At 38.4% G+C, this 26,592-nt stretch overlaps 1 long non-coding RNA gene across 2 annotated transcripts in view; it reads left to right on the forward strand.

The window, feature by feature from the left end:
- The window catches only part of LOC106084905 (uncharacterized), a 417,203-nt gene that overhangs the window by 99,634 nt on the left and 290,977 nt on the right, over positions 1–26,592 (forward strand). For both annotated transcript variants that reach the window (XR_009398537.1, XR_009398536.1), the window contains exon 4: positions 25,800–25,818. This is a non-coding gene — a long non-coding RNA (uncharacterized LOC106084905). The remainder of the gene's footprint in view (positions 1–25,799; positions 25,819–26,592) is intronic.

The raw sequence follows: 26,592 nt of genomic DNA on the forward strand, positions 1-26,592 counted from the left end.
TACTTTTCACAGTAGTTGGAAGTCGTATCAGAACACCGCATGCGAAATTTCAGCCAAATCGGCTTAAACCTGTGGCTTATGAGGACTCAAGAAGTCTAATCGGCAGATCGGTTTATATGGAAACTATGCCAGGTTATAGACCGATTTGGACCGTAATTGGCACAGTGTTTGAAAGCCATAACAGAACACTATCTGCAAAATTTTAGCCAAATCGAAAAAAAATTAAGGTTCAAGAAGTCAAATCGGGATATCTGTTTGTATGGGATATATTGTATATTCAAATCTGGACAGATATGGCCCATTTGACCTACATCAAACGTAAGTATCTGCGCAAATTTTCAAGCAGCTAGATTTACGCGATCGACCGCTATCGTGATTTCGGACGATCAAGAATATGTGTAATCTTTTTGGGGTCTTAGATCAATATTTCGAGGTGTTACAAACGGAATGACTTGATCAGTATACGCCCATTCTATGGTGGTGGGCATAAAAAGTATATATCATTTAGTATTTTACATATTTCTAAAACCCCATTTTCATAACAGTGTTAAATTGATAGGACGAGAAATAATGCACACTTTATTGAGCTTAAGGTAACATTTGAATAATTAAAAATATTTGCGATCCGAATAAAAAAATTATTGAATTAATCAATCTTTTAATCGAAAATTGCCTATCGTAATTGGAAAAAGTCCGGCTTCAATTAAACAAGTAAAAGTGTGCTAGGTTCAGCTGAGCCGAATCATATATACCCTCCACCATGGATCGCATTTGTCGAGTTCTTTTCCCTGCATCTCTTCTTAGACAAAAAAAGGATAAACGAAAACATTTGCTCTGCTTTTAGAGCGATGTCAAGATATGGTCCGGTTCAGACCGCAATTAAATTTTATGTTGGAGACCTGTGTAAATTGTCAGCCAATTCGAATAAGAATTGCACTCTTTGGGAGCTCAAGAAGTAAAATAGAGAGATCGATTTAAATGGGAGCTGTATCAAGCCATTGACCGATTCAGACCATAGTAAACACAAAATTTCAGGCAAATCGGATAATAATTGCGACCCCTAGAGGCACAAGAAATCAAGATCCCAAATCAGTTTATATGGCAGCTATATCAGTAATGAACCGATTTGAACCTTATTTGGCGCAGTTGTTGGAAGTCATAACAAAATACGTCACGCAAATTTCAGCCAATTCGGATAGGAATTGCGCCCTCTAGAAGCTCAAGAAGTCAAGTCCCCAGATAGGTTTTTATGACAGCTATATCATGTAATGGACCGATTTGAACCATACTTGGCTCAGTTATTGGATATCATATTAAAATACTTCGTGCGAAACTTCATTCAAATCGGATACGAATTGCGCCCTCTAGTGGCTCAGGATATCAACACCGAAGATCGGTTTATATGGGAGCTATATCGAAACATGGACCGATTTAGCCCATTTACTATCCCAACTGACCTACGCTAATAAGAAGTATTTGTGCAAAATTTCAAGCGGCTAGCTATACTCCTTCGAAAGTTAGCGTGCTTTTGACAGGCAGACGGACGGACGGACATGGCTAGATCGACATAAAATGTCACAACGATCAAGAATATATATACTTAATGGGGTCTCAGACGAATTTTTGAGTAGTTACAAACAGAATGACGAAATTAGTATACCCCCACCCTGTGGTGGAGGGTATAAAAGTAATTGATTCAATTTTTTAATTGAAAGAGCTTGTATTCCCAATAACAGCTTCAATTGAAAAATTTTTCGTAATATTTTTTTCTGTGTATGCTTTAGTGAGATCAAGTTACGAGTTAGACAATTCGTTTCGCTATTGGAGTGATGTTTATAAAAAATTGTATAATATTTGAGTTATATCTATATTGCTTTAGAAAGGATGTGTATGTTGATCTAACTCTAGTGTTTAACTGGCAGTGAGATTTCTGTAGCCAGTACTACCCTGACCATCTACTAATCCCCCATAGTTTGCACCATGTGATGTACGCATCCCTTCGTAATGGTGATTTGTTAACAGATTTTTTCTCTAATGACTCATTAGATCACGGATGAATATTGGTTTTTTGAGCCTTTAAAAACGGATTAGGATTTTGGTCGAAACTCTTGATTTCAAGTTTATACAAATTTAAATTTCGATTCCTTAGCCTGTATATTGTGGTGTAGGATATTAAAAAGTGTAATTTGCCCGACTATAGCACGTCCTTTCTGGTTTCAGTAAACTGATTCGTTTTGTAAATTTCGCTATTTTAAACATTTCCTGCTGTAAAATGGGGATATTTAAAGTACTTCTAAGGCTTCTGACACTGTCAAAACTTAATAATAACTCCAACTGTTCCATAGATTCTTAATCACTCCTTTTTTGTGTCAACACAATTATGCATTGTGTCGTTGTTGCAATCAGTCAAACGTATGGATGATGCCAAGAAATGCCCGAGTGGTTGGTAGTTTCAATTTGAGGAAAAAACAAATACAAAAACAAACAACAACAACAAGCACAATGAAACGGTATTATTGTACTGCAGGATTAGATGTGAGTTGAGATGGCTGTGTCATTGTGAATGTGGACGTTGAAGTAAAATCTTACATGGCACTGATGAAGCGAGTCGGCCCTGATGATAGTTGATCACAATTGTGGCATTCTGAATAGGTTTGTCAACATGCAGATGTCACACATGGCGATTTGTGCTAAGGTAAATGACATGAATTTGTCCACATCACATCACAGCAGCAGCAACTGTAACAACACAATGGCAGTCGGCTATTATAAGTGTTGTTGTTATAATAATCATCACCACATCTCTTTCACAAGTTCGCATTCTCCCCATCAGCACCGGCACATCACGAGAATTATGTACGCACACATGATGCCAGCCAGCATCACTCCCGAAGTTGATTTTGATGGTGATGATGACGAAGAGAACAATGTTGACGGAGTCGACCGCCTACCAGTTCGGTTGTCACTTGAAATTACACTTTGCATTTGTTACTGTGGTGGCATCAGACAAACACAGTGGATGCCCATTGTTGCTTTGTTGTCGGGGGGCTGTCACACTTACAATGCGCAGTGAACAACAAATGGTGCCTTTTCGCCCAAAACAAGGGAATTTAGAGAGCCTTTCAATAGGCATTCTATATTGAGAATCTCACTGGATGCTAACATAGAGGGAATAGGTAAGGTATTCACTTTTGATTCTAAAAAAAGTGTTTTTTAACTTTCCAGGCTGTAAATAGTAATTGGAGTTTTAAATCTCCCTATTTTCGGAAAGAATAATCAAAATTGTTGTCTACTAAAAATAAGTCTCTTAAAAAAAATTCTTTCAAGAAAATTTTGTCAATATGTTGTTACAAAATTTTGTGTTTAGGAAAAGTTAATCGAAATGTGCTTAGAAAAAATTAAAATATTATTTTTATTTAAAACAAATAAAAGCATGCTAAGTTCGGCCGGGGCGAATCTTATATACGTTACACCATGGATCGCATTTGTCGAGTTCTTTTCCCGGCATCTCTTCTTAGGCAAAAAGGGAATAAAAGAAAAGATTTGCTCTGCTATTAGAGCGATATCAAGTATGTTGATGGTCATGAGAGGATCCGCCGTACAAAATTTCAGGCAAATGGGATAATAAATGCGACTTCTTGAGGCTCAAGAAGTCAAGATCCCAGATCGGTTTATATGCCAGCTATATCAGGTTTGAACCGATGTGAACCTTATTTGGCACAGCTGTTGAAAGTCATAATAAAATACGTCGTGCAAAATTTCAGCCAAATCGGATAAGAATTGCGCCCTCTAGTGGCTCAAGAAGTCAAGATTCAAGATCGGTTTATATGCCTGCTATATCAGGTTTGAACCGATTTTAACCATACTTGATACGGTTGTTAGATATCATAACAAAATACTTCGTGCAAAATTTCATTCCAATCGGATAAGATCGATCAAGATCGGTTTATATGGCAGCTATATCAGGTTTGAACCGATTTGAACCTTATTTGGCACAGCTCTGGAAAGTCATAATAAAATACTTCATGCAAAATTTCAGCCAAATCGGATAAGAATTACGCCCTCTAGTGGCTCAAGAAGTCAAGATTCAAGATCGGTTTATATGCCAGCTATATCAGGTTTGAACTGATTTGAACCGTATTTGGCACAGCTGTTGAAAGTCATAATAAAATACGTCATGCAAAATTTCAGCCAAATCGGATAAGAATTGCTCCCTTCCAGAGCCTCAAGAAGTCAAGACCCAAGATCGGTTTATATGGCAGCTATATGAGGTTATACATGCGATTTCAACCATACTTGACACGGTTGTTAGATATCATAACAAAATACTTCGCGCAAAATTTCATTCCAATCGGATAAGAATTGCGCCATCTAGTGGATCAAGAAGTCAAGATTCGAGAGTGGTTTATATGGCAGCTATATCAGGTTATTGACCGATTTAAACTAATTTTAGCACATTTGTTGGAAGTCATAGCAAAACACGTCGTTCAAAATTTCATTCGAATCGGATAAGAATTGCGCCCTCTAGTGGCTCAAGAAGTCAAGATTCAAGGTCGGTTTATATGGCAGCTATATCAGGTTATTGACCGATTTAAACTAATTTTAGCACAGTTGTTGGAAGTCATAGCAAAACACGTCGTTCAAAATTTCATTCGAATCGGATAAGAATTGCGCCCTCTAGTGGCTCAAGAAGTCAAGATTCAAGATCGGTTTATATGGCAGCTATATCAGGTTATACAGCGATTTCAACCATACTTAACACAGTTGTTGGAAGTCATAGCAAAACACGTCGTTCATTCGAATCGGATAAGAATTGCGCCCTCTAGTGGCTCAAGAAGTCAAGATTCAAGATTGGTTTATATGCCAGTTATATCAGGTTTGAACCGATTTAAACCTTATTTGGCACAGCTGATGAAAGTCATAACAAAATACGTCATTCAAAATTTCATTCAAATCGGATAAGAATTGCGCCCTCTAGAGACTCAAAAAGTCAAAACCCAAGAACCGGCTTGTATGGCAGCTATATGAGGTTATACACCGATTTCAACCATACTTGACACGATTGTTAAATATCATAACAAAATACTTCGCCCAATTTAAGCACAGTTGTTGGAAGTCATAGCACAACACGTCGTTCAAAATTTCATTCGAATCGGATAAGAATTGCGCCCTCTATAGGCTCAAGAAGTCAAGACCCAAGATCGGTTTATATGGCAGCTATATGGGGTTATACACCGATTTCAACCATACTTAACACAGTTGTTGGATATCATAACAAAATACTTCGTGCAAAATTGCATTCAAATCGGATAAGAATTGCGCCCTCTAGTGGCTCAAGAAGTCAAGATTCAAGATCGGTATATATGGCAGCTATATCAACACGTGGAACGATTTGGCCCATTTACAATCCCAACCAACCAACACTAATAGGAAGTATTTGTGCAAAATTTGAAGCGGCTAGCTTTACTCCTTCGAGAGTTAGTGTGCTTTCGACAGACAGACGGACCACGGACGGACGGACAGACGGACGGACAGACGGACTTAAAATGACATGACGATCAAGAATATATATGCTTCATGGGGTATCAGAGGCATATTTTGAGGTGTTTCAAACAGAATGACGAAATTAGTATACCCCAATTCTATGGTGGAGGGTATAAAAATAATTTGTCTCAGTGACTGAAAAGGCAAAGGGAAAATCCGGTCTATTGATTACCCTTAGAATAGCATTTAATTGTCCTAACGTGCGATAAATGTTGCGTAGTAAATTCTGATTTATTAAATTCATTTGAATTTTCTTTCTGCATATTGTCCTTCTGTTCAACGCGATGTTGCTATACATAACACGATGAAAGAGTTGCTTGGATTTTATGATGAATACTGATACTGATTGAAGCGCGCCGTGACATCATAAACTTCACTGAGTCTATTCCGGATACATTGATGACAAGGTATATGGGGATGGTGTAAAACGCACAATAAGCAAAATGTTGGTGATGCTCGTTCGCCCCAACTTTTGGGACAACGCAAACAAAGAACTCGGAATTTGCGTACAATAAACAGTTGTAATGAATTGGCAAATTGCATTTGGCAGTAAAATAAATACTCGTTCATTGTAGGTGAAAAGTCTCACCGAAATCGCAGCTTTCGTGGGCTGGATAGGGTGGAGAAGATTATGGTGATGTGTCGATGAAACTAAGGCAGCCAGACAATTGACATGATTGCGCTGTCATGTGAGTGAAACGTGTAAATATTTTTGTTTTGTTCTTTGTTCTCATCACACCGATGGGAACCTGCTAATGACTTTGTGCGCCAGTCATTGTAAGCGGTTCAGTCATTTTAATTAAATTGAACAGAAAACATTCAATTACTGGACCATACCTGGGAGATGATTTCAAAGTTCCCATGTAAATGGTATTTGGCAGCATTTAACGTATCCGCCATTAAAAAAACCGGCACAAGGACTCCATTAACGTAGGCTTGAAAGGCTTGCCTGTTTGTGCGTGACATTGCATTTTTAAAAGACGACAGCTTAAAAGATTCCATTTGAATACACGATCTAAATTGAATCAATTGAGTAGGAAGCACATATATTCATGTTTATTGTTGGAGGCCACCGTAGCGCAGAGGTTAGCATGTTGACCTATAACACTGAACGCCTGGGTTCGAATCCTGGCGAGACCATCAGAAAAAAAATTTCACCGGTGGTTTTCCCCTCCTAATGCTGGCAACATTTGTGAGGTACTATGCCATGTAAAAACTTCTATCCAAAGAGGTGTCGCACTGCGGCACGCTGCTCGCACTCGGCTAAAATAAGGAGGCCCCTTATTATAGCCGAGTTCATGGGCAAAATTGCTTTTGCATTGTTTAAAGAAGTCAAGCAAAAGCGGTTAAATCTACACTGTTTACATTTTTCACATGAAGAAAGTTCTTCAAAGAAGAAACTGTATCATTTCTATTGGTTTGATTGCCTTGTGTAACAAATTTGAAATAAATTCAAATATAAAGGGGGTTAAATTTTAAGGCTCCAGTTGATTTTAACTTTAACGCTTTACTCGATTGTACATCTTTTCATGGTTTTAATTGAGTTAGTCTGAAATTAAGAAATGTCAAATGAAGTGCAGAAAAAACCTAAGGTTTAGCTGTGGTTAGGCCCTCTCTATTTTGTTCTTACATGTTGGCTTACCGGTTAGTAGCTCTTTACCTTCTCTTTTATTACAATATATCTCTCTCTCTCTCTATCATTACCTGGGTCTAATCTTGGGATCCACAACTTTTTACTTTAACACCAGCATTTCTGTTTTCGCTGGGATTCTACAGTAGGCCTGCGAGTGAACTCATCTTTATGGTGGGGTTCTGTTCAATACTGGCACCCCTGGCAGACCCAACCCACTTAGTAGAGAAGATAGCACGGCTTTTAAACTATGGTGACCTCACAAGTGCCGCCAGCACCAGGAAGGGTTATCCACCGCTGAAATTGTTTTCTGAAGTTCTCGCCGGGATTTTAACTTAGGCGTTCAGCGTCAGAAGAGGGTATGCCCACTTCTGAGCTACGATGGCCTCAATTTTCTTGCTAAGGCTCACACTTAAACCAACTTCCGATTTTGATTTATCGAGCTCACAGAAGTCTTCGGCCATGTTTATTAGTTTTCAAATACACCATTCTCAGATGGCGAATAGAAATTGGTAGTCATTGCGATTTTAAGAAGTAATTTCGACTCAATAATTGTGCGTGAAGATCAATTTCGAATTTTACTAGTGGGGACAAAGACCACTATCTTAACAGGCTGCTGCTACTGGTATCAGCAAAAGGCTCTTAGGGATTTCTTCACACAACTACGAGTAACAAATGATGTAAAAGATTTTTAATTTTATATTGTTGGTTAATAGATCCTGAACTTAATGTCTGTTTTTAAAGACAAATATAAAAAAAAAGTAAAAAGACATTAAGTTCGGCCGGGCCGAATCTTATATACCCTCCACCATGGATCGCATTTGTCGAGTTCTTTTCCCGGCATCTCTTCTTAGACAAAAAAAGGATAGAAGAAAAGATTTGCTCTGCTATCAGAGCGATATTAGATATGGTCCGGTTCGGACCACAATTAAATTAGATGTTGAAGACCTGTGTAAAATGTCAGCCAATTCGAATAAGAATTGCGCCCTTTGGGGACTCAAGTAGTAAAATAGAGTGATCGGTTTATATGGGAGCTGTATCAGGCTATAGACCGATTCAGACCATAATAAACTCGTATGTTGATGGTCATGAGAGGATCCGTCGTACAAAATTTCAATCAAATCGGATTAGAATTGCGCGCTCTAGCAGCTCAAGAAGTCAAGACACCAGATCGGTTTATATGACAGTTATATCAGGTTATGGACCGATTTGCACCAAACTTAATACAGTTGTTGGAAATTATAACAAAACATGTCAAAATTTCACTCAAATCGGATAAGAATTTCGCCCCCTAGCGGCTCAAGAAGTTAAGATCTCAGATCGGTTTATATGGCAGCTATATCAAAACATGGACCGATATGGCCCATTTACAATTCCCAACCGACCTACAGTAATAAGAAGTTTTTGTACAAAATTTCAAGCGGCTAGCTTTACTCCTTCGGAAGTTAGCGTGCTTTTGACAGACGGACGGATAGACGGACATGGCTAGATCGACTTAGAATGTCATGACAATCTTTATGGGGCCTTAGACGAATATTTCGAGGATTTACAAACAGAATGACGAAACAAGTATAATCCTATAATCCACCCATCCTATGGTGGAGGGTACAAAAAGGTCAAATATAGTTGAAAGTTTGGAAACTGCCTTCGGGGCAAGACAACAGTGTACCGTAGTTAAAGACGCAAAATAACCTAACAAATAAGAGTTTCGTAGACTTTAAATCTAGAGATGACAGCTAAATGTGGACCGATCTGGTCGAAAGGCTTAAAACAAATTACAGTCCCAAATTTCTGCAAAATCGGATAATAAATGTGGCTTTTGTGGGCCTTAGACCTTAAATCGGCAGATCGGTATATATCGGGGCTATATCAAGACATGGCCCAATAAAACCCATCTTCTTACTTAACCTGCATATGGACAAAAAAAAAATTGTATCAGCTCAGTATCGAACGCGTAAAGCTAGCCGCTTGAAAGTATGCACAGTTACTTAAATATGATGCCTTTCAGGTCGACGCAGTCCGAGTTAAGGGAGTGGTCGACGAATACGCATGCAACATTGTGGAACAGCGAAACGGACGGTAGGACGGCGAAAATTCTATTGGGGGTATCAAGATCGTGAGAAGACGAGGCTATTACTGAAACAAAGCAAGATGGAGCTCGAATAGCTATTGGTATCATAACGGGACACATAGGACTACGAGCTCATTTATGTAAAATCGGTGCGGCAAGTGATAGCATGTGTATGGCATGCGGGGAAGATGATGAGACGTTGGAGCATTTCCTTTGTCATTGCCCGGCTTTCGCGTCCAACAGATACCGGTACTTAGGTGGAGACAAAATATCAGACATGAACCAACTTAGGGGAGAGGTATTGAAAACAATTAAGGATTTTGTAAGTAGCACGGAATTCCTAACTTAAAATTTTCTTTTTAGAGGTTACTTTATAGTTTTTAGAGCGCACAACAAGCCGATTACTGGCTTAGGTGTATGTCCATAGTGGCATGGGGCGGATTAAAATATGCACCCTCTTTTCAACCTAACCTAACCTAACCTAATATTTATGTAAGTCGATGGGGATTGAAAATGGGCCATATCGGTTCAGATTTGGATATAGCTCCCATTTCAATCGATCGCCTGATTTGATTTCTTGAGCCCCTGGAAGCCGCGATTTTTATCCGATTTGGTTGAAATTTTATGTAATGCGCCTCAACGACTGTGCCAATTACTGCCCAAACCTGTCTATAACCAAATATAGCTCCGATATTTTAGAAGAATTCATGGTGGTTGATTCCCAAGATTCGTCTCGGCTGAACTTAGCACGCTTTTACTTGTTTTTCACTATGGCTTGTTATAGACTGCAGCGTAATTTCAACACGCAGACTGGCAGACAGGCGGATTTGGCTAGATGGTCTTAGATTTTTACGACGATCAAGTATATGTATACTATATAGGATCGGAAATTGATATTTTGATGCGTTGCAAATGGAATGACAAAATTAATATAGCCCCATCCTTCGGTGGTGGGTATAATAATAAGCCATTATAACCGAAAAATCATACATAAATGGACCACTGTGCTAAAATAGAAATACTTAAGTTGATGGGAATGGTCTTAACAAAAATCATATAACCCTATATTACAGATTGAGGTTGAATGAAGTCTTTGAAAAGTTGATTGTGTGTAGAATTGTTTAATTTTTATACCCTCCACCATAGGTTGGGGTATACAAATTTCGTCATTCTGTTTGTAGCACCTCGAAATATGCGTCTAAGACCCCATAAAGTATGTATATATCCTTGATCGTCGTGATATTTTAAGTCGATTTAGCCATGTCCGTCCGTCCATCTTTCTGTCGAAAGCACGTTAACTTTCGAAGGAGTGAAGCTACCTACTCGAAATTTTTCACAAATACGGCGGTCGTTGGGATTGTAAATGGGCCATATCGGTCCATGTTTTGATATAGCTGCCATATAAACCGATCTTGGATCTTGACTTCATGAGTCACTAGAAGACGCAATTCTTATCCGATTTGGCTGAAATTTTGCATGAGATGTTTTGTTATAGTTTCTAACAACTGAATTATGGTTTAAATCGGTCCATAACCCGACATAGCTGTCATGTTAACCGATCTAGGGTCTTGACTTCTTTAGCCTCTAGAGGGCGCAATTCCTATCCGATTTGGCTAGAATTGCATGCGGTGTTTCATTATGACGTCCAGCAACTGTGCTAAGTACGGTGTACATCGGTCCATAACCTGATTTAGATGCCATATAAACCGATCTTGGATCTTGACTTCTTGACCCATTAGATGGCGCAATTCCTATCCGATTAGGCTGAAATTTTGCATGAGGTGTTTTGTTATGACTTCCAACAACTGTGCCAAATATGGTTCTTATCAGTCTACAATTTGATATAGCTGCTAAATAAACCGATCTGGGATGTTGACTTCTTGAGCCTCAAGAGGGCGTAATTATTATCCGATTTGGCTGAAATTTTGTGCAACTACTTTTCCCATGACCTTCGATATACGTTTCAAATATGGTCTGAATCGGTCTTCAACCTGATACAGCTCCCCTATAAACCGATTTCCCTTTTTTACTTTTTGAGCCCCTAAAAGGCCCAATTTTTATTCGATTTCGCGAAAATTTTACACATGGACTGTGGTCTCCAACACTCAATTCAATTAGCATAGCAATTCTTTTCTTTTATCCTTTGTTTGTCTAAATAGAGATACGGGGAAAGAACTAGACAAATGCGATCAATGGTGGAGGGTATATAAGATTCGGCCGGGCCGAACTTAGCACGCCCTTACTTGTTAAATTTAAATTTAAATGAAGGCATAAAACTTTAATTAAGGCGGCATATTTTCCCTTTGGAGTTAATCCCCTTCCACTTTCACTATTTGAATGGCATAAATTCGTGATACAGCTAAAAAATGTTATGCATTACTCGTAATGCAGGTCTTACTCCTAATTTAATTTGATAAAATTAATTTGCATCCCAGCAACAATCGCTGTTTGTGCGGTAAATTAGTGATATATGATAGTAGAGTGGATTTTTTGTGCAAAAATTTAAACATCTACATATGTATGTACTTTGTCCATTTACATTTTCAGGTTTTAAATATGGTTATATGCTTAATTCAGGTTTATTAGATTACATATAAATTGAAATTGATGCGATTATAGACATAAATTATTATGGCTTAGTATTTCAGTAATTATCTCATATATTTATATATTTTTTTACTTCTTTTTATAGGGGGAATTAAGTCATGACTTTCAAGATATATAGAGGAATTTATTTGTGAGATTTGTGACAGCGATATGGGTAGGGTTATCATAATACCAAAGCTAAACTACTGCTATTGAAAATCTAGTTCAAATTGAATTGTTTTGATATATTGAAAACAGTCCTAAGCCGATAGCCGATTAAATGCTAAGCGTCAGCTATTTTCTTACAATAGTGATAATCTATTTAAAGTTTAAAATTCATTCATATATGAAAAACATTAATTCATTTGGGGTTGAGGTTCATTAACTTTTTTGCGCCTTAATCAGATTTAAAAACTGTATTTTGTCCTTTGTTTAGCCATTCATTATGTTTTTGCTATATCCTTTGTTGCTATTGTGTTATAGGCTTGAATTTTATCTCTTTTAAATAGCTTGTAATATTCTTTTTTTCACTGCATAGTGATATTAATGTTAATTTCATTTCACAGACTTTACTCATTTAAATTAGTTTTGAATATTAATTCCACCGAAAGCCAATTCGAAACCAGAGTTATTTTTTTGTGTTACAATTTAGGTTGCTACTTGGAGTAGTGAGACACTGCGAAAAATGTGTCAAACAATAAATTGCAAATTTTGCCCATGAACATTCCACTAAGGAACAGGAGCAAAATTCTCACATATCAATGAGCGCAGTCCGATTAAAGTTTTTAAGCTCAATGATAAGGGGCCTCCTTTTTATAGCCGAGTCCGAACGGCGTGCCGCAGTGCGACACCTCTTTGGAGATCAAGAATATATTCAAACTTTAAAGGATTTTAGACCATTAAAGCATTAGAGCCCTATCCTATAGTGAAGGGTATAAAAAGTTGTACTTGAAAGAGCAAGGGAGTTGCTGCACTTGAAACAATGTGGTTAATTTCCGAATACGATTTTTTGACGAGAAAAATTCCCAATTGATCATTTTGATCACATGAACAGACAACCGAATTATTTTTTCATCTCAAGTAATGACTGGGGAAGTTTGTAACTCCGATGGCCGCTATCCAATTGTTTCATTCAGTCTGGCGTCAAAGTAAATGCGTCTTATTATCAGGAAAACTTTTTGGTTGCTGTTTTGGAGCAGTGGGTATGGAAACATTTCAGTCGTACAAGAATCGGCACCAACTCAAAAACCACATGTAAACCAAGAATCTCATACAAATCATGTTTCGCACTTCATAACGCCCCCATAGGGGCTGTCCAGTTCTCCAGATGCCAATCTAATGGACTTTTGTGCTATTTTAAAGAGCATGGTAAGTACTAACAAATATGCCAGTATGGATTCGCTGAAAAAACCCATGGATCATTCTATATCAAACATAATCAAATATTAGCTGGTCTGGTTCATATTTGATTGCAAATGCAAATGTACATTCCATAGATCAACAGAGGCAAACTTCTCACATATCAATGAGTGCTGTCCGATTCAATTTTAATCTCAATGATAAGAGGCCTCCTTTTTATAGCCGAGTCCTCCGAACAGATTGCCGCAGTGCGACATCTCATTGAGGAGAAGTTTTTACATAGGGTAGTACCTCACATATGTAGCCAGAATTAGGAGTGGTCAACCACCGCTGAAAGTTGTTTTGTGATGTTCTCGTCTGGTTTTGAACTCAGGCGTTCAGCGTCATAGGCGGACACGCTAACCTCTGCGCTATTTTCAAATTTGATTCATAGGCGGACATGCAAACCTCTGCGCTACTTTCAAATTTGATTCAGGTCCCGAGAACTCTTATACAATTCACAGTTTTATCGGGCTCTAGATTACTGTTTATGGAATTGCTAATGCAAATTTTGCCCATGGTCATTCCACTAATAGCCGAGCCCGAACGGCGTGCCGCAGTGCGACACCTCTTTGGAGAGAAGTTTTACATGGCATAGTACCTCACAAATGTTGCCAGCATTAGGAGGGGAAAACCACCACTGAAAATTTTTTCTGGTGGTCTCGCCAGGATTCCACCCAGTCGTTCAGCGTCATAGGCGGACATGCTAAACTCTGCGCTACGGTGGCCTTATTTAATTAAGACGCAAAATTGAAGGACCGATCTATATGCCAAATATATCTTAATATGGTCTGATCTGAAACATATTCGATTCTGATGACGGGAGTATAAAACAACTCACTCTTTGTTAATTTCAGCGAAATTGGCTATATAGCGATATGTACCATATTTGAGTATCGATGTGGTCCGATCTGAGCAATATTAAGGTCGGATGATGGGAGGCTTTAAACAATTCACTGTTTAAATCGGGTAATATATGCGGCTTTTTTAGGCTTAAGACCCTAAATCCACAGATCGGTCTATATGGCAGCTATTTCTATATAAAGTCCGATAGGAACCATATTTTAATCAGGAGTCTTAGTACAACTTACTGTTTCAAATTCCAATTAAATCGGTTGGATTTTGGGTCTGTGAATATCTATTCGTTAACTCATTAACTTTAGATGTTAGCGTGCAAACATCAAGCGTGAAAGTTTTTATGCGAATTTTTCTGTTGCCTCATTTCTTGTAAATGAGACATAAATGCTGAGATTCCAATCATAGGAAACGAGTTCTTCCAGCCAGCTTGTACCAAACACAAGGTATTGCATATTTCTCTTACTAGCAATTCCCCTTCTGTTTAAAATAGTTTAGCTGGCAAAGTGTCGGCTTCTGCTGCCTCCTTCTTCTCCAGCCTTGTTACTGCTACCCTGACTTCATTGTGACTAGGCGGTATAAATTTTGCAACGTAATCAATTTGCCATACCCTGCCTTGCCTAGCCTAGGAGGCCACTGTAGCGCAGAGGTAAGCATGTCCGTCTATGACGCTGAACGCCTGGGTTCAAATCCTGGCGAGACCATCAGAATAAAATTTCAACGGTGGTTGTTCCCTCCCAATGCTGGCAACATTTGTGAGGTACTATGCCATGTAAAACTTCTCTCCAAAGAGGTGTCCCACCGCGGCACGCCGTTCGGACTCGGCTGAGCTTAAATTTGAATCGGACTGCACTCATTGATATGTAAGAAGTTAACCCCTGTTCGTTAGTGGAATGTTCATGGGCATAATTTGCATTTTTCCTAGCCTATCCAGAACTCTATACATAGAATGTATGTGAGAAAAGTTTAAATGGATTGTTTCATTCATTCAAATTTTTTCGTGATTTTGAAAGGCGATCTGACGGACGAGCGAATGGGCTTCATTTGATCGGCTTTACATAACAATTAAATGTTAAAATATTTTCTTTACTCTCATTCTCTAGTTTCCACACACAATTCCACTATATATTTTTCTCTTTTCATTCCCTTACTAATCTAACTAAGCGCTAGTAATAGCTTACCAAGTGATGACCTCGTACAATGGGTTTCTCTTGCGCTGCTAAGGTTGTCATGGACACCCTAGCGTATAGGTAATCTATAGTGGAGTCTGCATTGCTCATACGCTCTCCAGTACAACAATACATTGAATTATTCCCTTACATACTCGAAGTCTATAGCCTGCGAGGACGCACAGGAAAATTACAGCTTTTTTCTTTCAGTGCAGTGTGCCATTAGCTCACTCATTGGTTAATTACACTTAATTAATGGCATAATAAAACTTACTCCTGTTGTATAATTCCTAAAATGAACATAGATTGAAATTGGCTACTTATTGCAAACTAATTGCAAACAGAGACCGGAATAAGGGTGCCAATAAATTAAATTAGGAATTACAATAACTATTGAAAATTGTTTTAACCTATTTGAACTAATACCTGTTATTAATTTGTCCTCTGCGGAAGGGTATAAAGAGTTTAGCAAATATTTATATATCGAGATAGAGAGATGCATGGTAGGCAAGGAAGAGTTTTCATTTAGCCACTGCTTATCATACTGGTATTAAGAGTTTGTTAAATTTCCTAATGTGAATAAATGCGCTAATTGGACTTGTAACATATTGGAACGGTTGACTTGGGGATGTTGGAAACCAAGCAAAGTTTCTGATTGCTTTTAACTTGGTAAATGTGACTCAAATGTGGACACAAACCTCCCAGCAGTGTAACGGGTATTATTTCAAATAATACCTGTCCTGAAATATTTCACGAGTTCATCCATAGAACGATAAATTGATGGGTTAGAACGTCGTGTGTGTAGCCCAGCACCCGGAAAACTTGAGGAATATACATTGATAAAACGAAAAATATTGAAAACGAATGCCCCCCTATGTTGACGACTCCCTCAAGCATTAAAAAGACCTGACTTGCATAATTGCACCTTTTTCAAGCGCCTCGATCTTTTGCGCTTCTTTTAAAAACTCTCAATTCAAGTTTAGAGATCCCAGATCGGTTTATATGACAGCTATATTAAGTTACGATCCGTTTTGAACCTTATTTGGCACAGTTGTTGAAAGTCATAGTAAAATACGTCGTGCAAAATTTCAGCCAAATCGGATAGGAATTGCGCCCTCAGAGGCTCAACAAGTCAAGTCCCCATATGACAGCTATATCAGGTTATGGACCGATTTAAACCATACTTGGCACAGTTGTTGGGTATCAAAACTAAATACTTCGTGCAAAATTTCATTCAAATCGGATAAGAATTGCGCCCTCTAGTGGCTCAAGTAGTCATGATTCAAGATCGGTTTATATGGCAGCTATATCAGGTTATTGACTGATTTGAACCATACTTAGCACAGTTGTTGGAAGTCATAACGGAACACGTCGTGCAAAATTTCATTCCAATCGGATAAGAATTGAGCCCACTAGAGGCTCAAGAAGTCAAGACCCAAGATCGCTTTTTATGGCAGTTATATCAAAAAATGGACCGATATGGATCATTTACAATCCCGACCTACGTTAATAAGAAATATTTGTGCAAAATATAAATCGCCTAGCTTTACTCGCCGTGAGCATTTAATGGGTCCAAAACTATAAATCAAGAAATCGGTCAATATGGCAGCTATATCCAAATCTGAACCGATCTAGACCAAATTGAAGAAAGATGTCGAAGGGCCTAACACAACTCACTGTCCCGAATTTCATCAAAATCGGATAATAAATGTGGCTTTTGTGGGCCTAAGACCCTAAACCAGGGGATCGGTCTATATGACAGCTATATCCAAATCTGAACCGATCTGGGTCAAATTAACGAAGAAAGTCGAAAGGCCCTAACACAACTCACTGTCCCAAATTTCAGCGAAATTGGATAGTAAATGAGGCTTTTATGGGCCTTAGACCCTAAAAATTAGATCCAATACCCAAATCTGAACCGATCGGGGCAAAACTGACGGAGGATGTCGAAGGGCCTAACACAACTCACTGTCCAAAATTTCAGGAAAATCGGATAATAAATGTGGCTTTTGTGGGCCTAAGACCCTAAATCGGAAGATCGGTCTATATGGCAGCTATATCCAAATCTGGACCAATCTGCGCTAAATTGACGAAGGATGTCGAAGGGCCTAACACAACTCACTGTCCAAAATTTCAGCAAAATCGGATAATAAATGTGGCTTTTATTGGCCTAAGACCCTAAATCGGCGGATCGGTCTATATGGGGACTATATCAAGATATAGTCCGATATAGACCATCTTCGAACTTAACCTGCTTATGGACAAAAAAGAATCTGTGCAAAATTTCAGCTCAATATCTCTATTTTTGAAGACTGTAGCGTGATTTCAACAGACAGACGGACAGACGGACGGACATGTCTAGATCGTCTTAGATTTTTACGCTAATCAAGAATATATACTCTTCATAGGGTCGGAAATGGATATTTCGATGTGTTGCAAACGGAATGACAAAATGAATATACCCCCATCCTTCGGTGGTGGGTATAAAAATGGACAAAGGGCACGCTTCAAGGGTGCATTTTATAACCAATTCCATAGGTGACCACCGTAAATAACCCATTACGAATGCTGGCTGAGGAGGGATTTTAACCCGCAGAATATGTTATATTACTTCTAAGGGGTAAGGATCCGAACAAGCTATGCAGAAGAGGCTAAAGGATTTTGCATATGGCTTACGACTGGCCTAGACCTAGGGATCTCAATGTTAATTCAGATAAAACTGAAGGACAACGAAGGTGGGCCAATTTGACGTACCACGTTTTCTCAATAAGACGAATTCGATATCAGACAAGGTTAAATACTTAGGAGTCATTTTTGACAGGAAATTGAATTGGAAGTGTCACATTCAGGAGCGTACTGAGAAGGAAATTGAATTGGAAGTATCACATTCAGGAGCGTACTGAGAAGGCTCACAGATGTTGGACACTATGTAGACGGGACGTAAGCTTGAAATGGGGCTTGAATCCGAGGATAGTCCACTGGCTCTACAGGAGCATTATTAAACCAATATTTATTTACGCCTCAGTAGTTAGGTTGATTGCGATGGACAAAAAGTGCCACGTAAAGAAAATATAACAGGTTCAGAGAAAATGTTGTCTTGTCATAGGCGGAGAGATTAGAACCACGCAAACTAGACTGCTGGAGACTACTCTAGATATCCGATCTATTGACATACAGTGTGAGGCAGTCACTTTCACCTGTGAGACTTAAGGCAATGGGAGAATGGGTAGAGGATAGGAGCAGGCCATACCATCTTGGCATACTCGATGTGACGATAAGTAATCCGGATGGATTAGAAGAAGTTTCCGATCTGCTATCTGCGACCACACTTGAGGTCGAGTGCGAGGCATAGCTGCACAGTCTTGGATTGACGAAACTTTGCTATTGTCGTCTGGGAAATCATGCTATAAATATGGATCAAAGCTTGAGGACAGAGTGGACCTTGTATTTCTGACAAACAACCTCAAGTCAGGAATCAGAAGACTGATTTACGAAGAACACACGCCGTGGAAGAATCGATTGAACAGCGCCACACAACCCACATTTCAACGATGTTCAAGGGAAACAATAGAGTTGGATACCCTACCATCTCCAATCAACACCAACGCACGCCTCTGGACACGATCAAGCAGTTCCAGGAATGATTTTGAAGCTCCGGCCCATAAATGCGAGTTATATTCCATTTTCGGCCCGATGTACGTAGTGTAGATATAAAGAAGCACTTGAATGCTTCCTTCGACACTTCGAATACATGTTTCGACCAACAAATAACATATTGAATCTCTATGCCCAGAACATGAAGAGCCTCTGGCAGCTTAATATCTACACCATCGATAGATATTGACAATAGTAAAGTGTCTGTGAATCGCTTATAGGAAAACAAACAGCACTGTGTTTTGCGTGCATTAAAATTATTCGACCCCATTCAGAAATGGCCAACAAATCCTGGCAAAGTGTTATATCTATAATCCGCCTCCTGTATTCGGTGAAAATTGGATAACTTATGCACGCAAGTTCGTAATGGACATTGAGTGGTCTTATAAATATAAGTCACTGTTGAATTTTGTATTTCAAATGTCAACAAATAAAACTTTTATGAGCTTCAGACCCTTAACCGGCATATCGGTTTATATGACAGCTATATCTAAATATAGTCCTATTTTTACCATATTTGGGTCGGATGGCTGGTGGCCTCATACTATTTCAGCAAAATCGGATGAAAAATTAAGTTTTTATGGGCGTTAGACCCTCTATCGGGAAATTGGTCTCTATAGCAGCTATATCCAAATATGGTCCGATCTGAAGCATATTTGGTTCCTATGTTAGTAGGCCTAAAGCTACTCACTGTTTCAAATTTCAACGAAATCGGCTAAAAAAATAAAGCTTTTATGGGCTTCAGACCCTTTATCGGGAGATCGGTCTATATGGCAGCTATATCTAAATATAGTCCGATTTGATCCATATTTAGGTCAGATGTCGGGAGGCTTAAAATGATCCACTGTTTCAAATTTCAGCGAAATTAAAAAACGTTTTAATAGACCCTTTATCAGAAGATATGTCTATATGGCAGCTAAATTTAAATACAGTCCGATCTGAACCATACTTAGGTCAGATGTCGGTAGGCTTAAAATAAGTCACTGTTTCAAATGTCAGCGAAATTGGGCGTTAAATAAAGCTTTTATGCGCTTCAGACCCTTTATCGGAAGATCGGTCTATATGGCAGCTATATCTAGATATAATCCGTCCTGAACCATATATGGGTCAGATGTCGGGAGGCCTAAATTTACTCACTGTTTAAAATTTTAGCAAAACTTAACCAGCGTGCATCAAAAAGACGTATCTGTGCCAAATTTCAGCTCAATATATCAATTTTTGAAGCCTGTTGAGTGATTACAACAGACGGATGGACAGACGGATAGACGGACAGACACACGGACATCGTTAAATCGTCTTAGAATTTTAAGACGATCCGAGATTTAAATACTTTGTAGAGCCGGAAATTGATATTTCGATGTGTTTGGAATGAATGAAATATGAAATGAATATACCCACTATCCTACGGTGGTGGGTATAAAAAGAGAGGTAGAAAGTACAGAGCCTTGAGGTACTACTACGGCCAATCTATATTTATCGGATGAAAACCCATTTACAACAACGCTTACAGTACGATCTCTAAGAAAGCTCAATATAAATCGAGTGAAGTCATTACCGACACCTATGTTGGTGTGACTTCCAACAACTATGCCAAGTATGGTCTACATCAGTCCATAACCTTATATAGCCGCCATATATTTGACTTCTTGGGCCTCAAGAGGACTTAATTCTTATCCAACTTGTCTGGCATTTGCACATGTCGTTTTGGTACGATTTCCAACAACTATATCATCTATAGTATAAATCGGCTTGTAACCTGATGTAGCCGTCATATAAACCAATCTCCTAATTTGACTTTTAGAGCATCTGTAGGGCGCAACTGTTACTCGATTTGCTTGAATTTTTGGAGAGGGTATTTTTCTGTGACTTCTAACAGCCATAACAACGGGCCATGTCGGTCAATAACTTGACAGAGCACATACATATATGAGCCGCAAAAAAAAATTTTAAAAACGCGATCCATGGTGGCACGCTTTAACTTTTTTTTCCAGAGTATATGGTTTCAGCCCAGCCGAACTTGTTATGTTTTTACTTGTTTTCATTTCAACTACTGCATGCGCTCCCCATGAATTTGTTAAAGTTAGCCCGCGACATACTGGACCACATTGTGCCGCATCAAATACAGCATAAAACTAAAGTATGCTAATGCTTGCGTTTGATTAAAGTTTTAATTGCGACAACGTACGCAGAGACACACATACAAGGAATGCACACAAACATGTTTTAAATGGCTACGTGTTTGAACATTTTTTGGCATGGCTTACGTGTTCTCGGATGATGAATATTTATGCTTATTTGCTCTCAAAGAAAATAACTGCACTTAAAATTCCACATAAAAGAGAATGTGACAAGAGCCGAAGGAAAAAAAAAAAAAAAAAAAAAAAAAAAAAAAAAAAACAATAGAATAGATTTTGGCGCCACGTTTAAACAATTGCTTCGCTGGTGACATTTTTCCTCTTTTCTTTTGCCCATTCATCTGAGAGCAGTTACCGCCGGTTTGTCAGCCGTCAGCGGGAAACACATTTATTTGTATGGGAATCTGATTAGACTGGCAAAGTGCATGTTCACCATGAACATGTATGGGAATATGGCAAAGAACTTTTCTTCGTTTACATGCAATTGGCACGCAACATGGCTATAAAATATAGGAAAACTGAACAATTTTTTAAGCATACAAACTAAAAAGTGGAAAATTAATAAAAAAAAGAAACCAAACAAACAAAAACACACACACATGCGAGTGATGTAAAATAGAAACTCATGCACTTATATGGAGGAAAACGAAATTTTAATATAAGTCCTAAATCAAGATTTCTTCCAATTTCAACGAGTATAGCAAATTCCAATGCCTTAAACATTCATATAAATACCATTCATGGTTGCAAGACATTATGGCGTCGAAATTGGTTTGTCCTCTCCGATGACTTTATTGTGGCCCTTCCTGTTTGCTAAGCGAAATACGAAAAACTGAGGCAAAGTGGCATTATGTGTCCAACAAGTTCCATATTCAGACATTGCAGCCACGAAAGACATGTCACTGGAGTTTGGCATACATTTTTTGCCGCTGGCATAGCCTGTCACAAAATTTGAATGCGTTTCTCGCACACAAAGGAAATCGTTATGCATATTCCGACATTTGTTGTCGGAGAAAAAATGTTTGGTTAGTTTGCCTTCGTTTCTTTTTTTTTTTTCATTTTCAACGCAAGGAAATTTAAATTTTTGTGTCTGATATTTTGAATTAAAGTAAAGAATGGTACTTGCAATTTTTGTTTTTTTTTATATGAAGACAAATGAAGAGCGAGAAATTTGATAAAGGGAATTGGTAAAATGATTGGCTGGGTGTTTGCCAAGAATAGAGACTTTCGTTATCAAAAAATGGTAAAGGCATGGATACCAAAGAATCTTTCAGAAACCGACTCCATACTGGGAACACTAAAAGACGCCAATCCCAATATTATAACCAATGATTAACAAGTAAGAGCGTGCTTAGTTCGGCCGGGCCGAATCTTATATATCCTCCACCATGGATCGCATTTATCGAGTTCTATGCGCGGTATCTCTTCAAATCAAGTAATAGTCCGATTCGGACCATAAATGAATGCTGAATATCGTAGAAGTCATAGTGTAATATTTAAGTTCATTCGGATAGGAATTGCGCCTTGTAGGGGGTCAAGAAGCAAAATCGGGAGATTGGTTTATATGTGAGCTGTATCAAGTTATTGATCGATTCAGACCATATTAAACACGTATGTTGAAGGTCATGAGAGAAGCCGTTGTACAAAATTTCTGCCAAATCGGATGAGACTTGGGCCCTCTAGAGGCTCAAGAAATCAAGATCCCAGATCGGTTTATATGGCAGCTATATCAGGTTATGTACCGATTTGCGCCATACTTAGCACAGTTATTTGAAGTCATAACAAAACACCTTACCCGAAATTTCAGCCAAATCGGATGAGAATTGCACGCTCTATTGGCTCAAGAATTCAAGATCCCAGATCGGTTTATATGACACCTATACCAGATTATGAACCGATTTAAATCTTATTTAGCACAGTCGTTGAGAGTCATAATAATGAAATAAAAATTTCAGCCAAATCGGATAGGAATTGCGCCCTCTAGAGGCTCAAGAAGTCAAGACCCAAGATCGGTTTATATGGCAGCTATATCGAAACATGGACCGATATGGCCCATTTAAAATCCCAACCGACCAACTCTAATAAGAAGAATTTGTGCAAAATTTCAAGCGTCTAGCTTTACTCCTTCGAAAGTTAGCGTGCTTTCGACAGACAGATAGACGGACTACCGGACAGACGGACAGACGGACGGACATGGCTAGATCGACATAAAATAATACGACGATCAAGAATATATATACGTTATGGGGTGTCCGACGAATATTTCGAGTAGATACAAACAGAATGACGAAATTAGTATACCCCAATGGATGGTATAAAAATTGGTAAATGGAATGAAGGTTATGGGAACCAGGCACAATCATTATTCGAACTAAATTCCAACTGCCTTGAATACCCCAACGTCTCAAGCATAAATGGACAACAACACACAACCGCACATAAATTCCTATGTCAGTATCTCACGTACAGTGTAAAGGCGCTATTAGGTTAAGTAAGTTTGAATAGAGGATGCAGATATTAATCTGCCCCATGCCACTATAGACATACACCTAAGCCCGTAATCGGCTTGTTGTGCGCTCTAAAAACTATAAAGTAACCTCTAAAAAGAAAATTTTAAGTTAGGAATTCCGTGCTACTTACAAAATCCTTAATTGTTTTCAATGCCACTCCCCTAAGTTGGTTCATGCCTGATATTCCGTCTCCACCTAAGTACCAGTGTCTATTAGCCGCAAAAGCCAGGCAATTACATACGAAATGCTTTAAAGTCTCATCATCTTCCCCACATGCCATACACATGCTATCACTTGCCGCACCGATTTTGCATAAGTGAGCTCGTAGTCCTATGTGTCCCGTTATGATACCAATAGCTATACTAAAATCCTTCGTGCTTCCTTTCAGTAATAGCCTCGTCTTCTGCACCACCATTGTGGTACAGGGTATTATAGATTTGTGTATTTGTTTGCAACGCTAAGAAGGAGAAGAGCTAGACCCATTGATAAGTACACCGATCGACTCAGAATCACTTTCTGATTCGATTTAGCCATGTCCGTCTGTCTGTCAAAGTGAAGGTCGTATTTGTTGTCCGATTGTCACGAAATTTTGCACATGTCACTTTTTTGGCCCAAGGACAAACTCTATTGATTTTGTTTATAATTTATTTTATTATATATCTTTCATCCGATATGGCTTTTTAAGACTTTAGAAGCCACAATTTTCGTCCGGTCTTCACAAAATTTGGCATTGGGTATTTTATTTGAGGTCTATATATGTGTGTGAAAAATTTCATAAACATCGGTTCAGATTTAGATATAGCTCACATATGTATCTTTCATCCGACATGGACTTTTATGACCGTAGAAGCCACAGTTTCAGTTCGATCTTTACAAAATTTGGCATGGGGTGTTTTATTTGACGTCCCCATATGTGTGCAAAATTTAATAAAAATCGGTCCAAATTTAGATATAGCTCCCATATATATGTATCGCCCGATTTGCACCTAAATGGCCGTAGTAGCTACAATTTTCAAGCGATCTGCAGAAATTTTGACTGTTTTGTTACTGATCTTAATATATCTGGAAAATTTCATCAAAATCGGTTCAAATTTAGATATAGCTCCCATATATATCTTTCATCCGATTTGGCTTTTTAAGGCTGTAGAAGCCACAATTTTGGTCCGACTTGTACAAAATTTTGGATGAGGTGCTTTATTTGACGTCTCCATTTGTGCGCAAAATTTCATAAAAATCAGTCCTAATTTAGATAAAGACTTTTATGGCAGTCCTAATTTAGATATAGGCGATATGGACTTTTATGGCAGTAAAAACCACAATTTCGGTCACATCTTAATGACACATACTGGGACGTCAATCTCTATTTGACGCCCCAGTAATGTCATTAAAATTGGAACAGGTTTCGATATAACTCCCATTTAATGTTTTATCCGATTTGGCCTTTTAAAGATGTGGAAATCCAAATCTATTGTCCTATGGTAGGAAAATCTTACAAGGTTCTAAATTGCTATTTCAATTGGTATCCAAATTAAAGTCTGACTAGATTTCGAGATAAGTTCTACATATAAAAAGTACTACATACACTAAGTGGTGTAGGGTATTATATAGTCGGCACCGCCCGACTTTTGCCTTTCCTTACTGGTTTATGCACAACTTCGTGCAGGACAGTCTCCATGCTATCTGTATTTAAGCAATTCGTTGGATGTCCTACTCATTATCATGGTAACCACAATGCATTCCATGGTTTTGTGTAGAAAGGACGTAAGGCCTGTGGGGCTTTGGTGTCGCATAACTTGCCTTGCCGAGCTTGGGTATAAACACCACTCTTGCCTCCTGCCAGGCTTTCGGAGTATATGAAAGTCCTATGTCATGCTTTGAAAATATTGACCATATGAGTCGCCAGATAGTCTGCCTCTTTCTGTAGTAACGCCGGAAATATTCCATCAGGTCCGTGTGACTTAAATGGTTTGAAGCTCCTCAAGGATTCCTTCACCATAAATTCCGTTATGACAAACCTTCGATCAACCTCATTATTCCAAGATTCCGGTATCTCCGTGAGTTCCGTCGTATCCTGTGGAAAATGGGTTTTCGTCAATAGTCTCAACATGTCCTCCGTTGTTTCTACTCTCACTCCCACATCGTCTACTAGCGTTTCCGTTTGCTCGAATTTTGCCTTTCGTTACTGGTTTTTATTACACCTTATAATTGACTTCTTTATTAATGTGTCTCTTTTTGTATTATTTTCAGACTGCCAAACACACAGATGGTGAGTTGCGAATAAATCATCGATATTCCGAGTAATATTTAAGGATTTTAATCTAAAGCTTATAAGTAGCATTTTGATGAAAAGTTGCATTACCCGCCAACAGCAATATTTTAAGTGGCTTACCTCATGCCAAACTAATTTTAGTAATACGTTAAAATTCACTTAAGTTCATTCTTGAGATATTGCATCATGGCCAAGAAATCTAGTAGGAAAACCCAGAAAGATGAGTTAACATTAGAAAATTCAGAGCATTTTCTTTTTCCATTTTCTTTGGACATTCCCACAGCATCTTACAGAATGTGAGCTTTCTTGTAAATCAATGTAAAGTCCAATTGTTCTTGCCTCTTCTGCATTAGATAGTCACATAAAAGCCATGTTCGGAAATGTTTCTTTGCTGTGTTCGTTGCACTCTGCAATTAAATTAAAAGAGGTTTTGCATAGCAACATTATTACACTCAAATGAAGTGCTTTTCGAAGATCTCTTATCCAATTCAAAAAATGAAATACTTTAATACCATTTAAACAGAGCTCGAATAAAAAGGGCTGTGAAAGAAAAATCTCGTATTAGAGATTTTCTTTCTTACCACCAAAAATCCACTCTTATGAATGAAAAATGCCGCTGACAAAAAGAGAAGCGAAGTGCCAAGGCAAATGAAATGAAATGCATGGAGGAATTTCATCTTGTGGAAAATGTTTTTCCACTTCTTGATACATCGAATAAGGGCAGCGACAAAAGCACTCAAATTTCAAGTGTATTTGGAAGCAGTTGTTTTT

This window comes from Stomoxys calcitrans, chromosome 5 (genome assembly GCF_963082655.1).
Source record: "Stomoxys calcitrans chromosome 5, idStoCalc2.1, whole genome shotgun sequence".
Taxonomy (NCBI): domain Eukaryota; kingdom Metazoa; phylum Arthropoda; class Insecta; order Diptera; family Muscidae; genus Stomoxys; species Stomoxys calcitrans.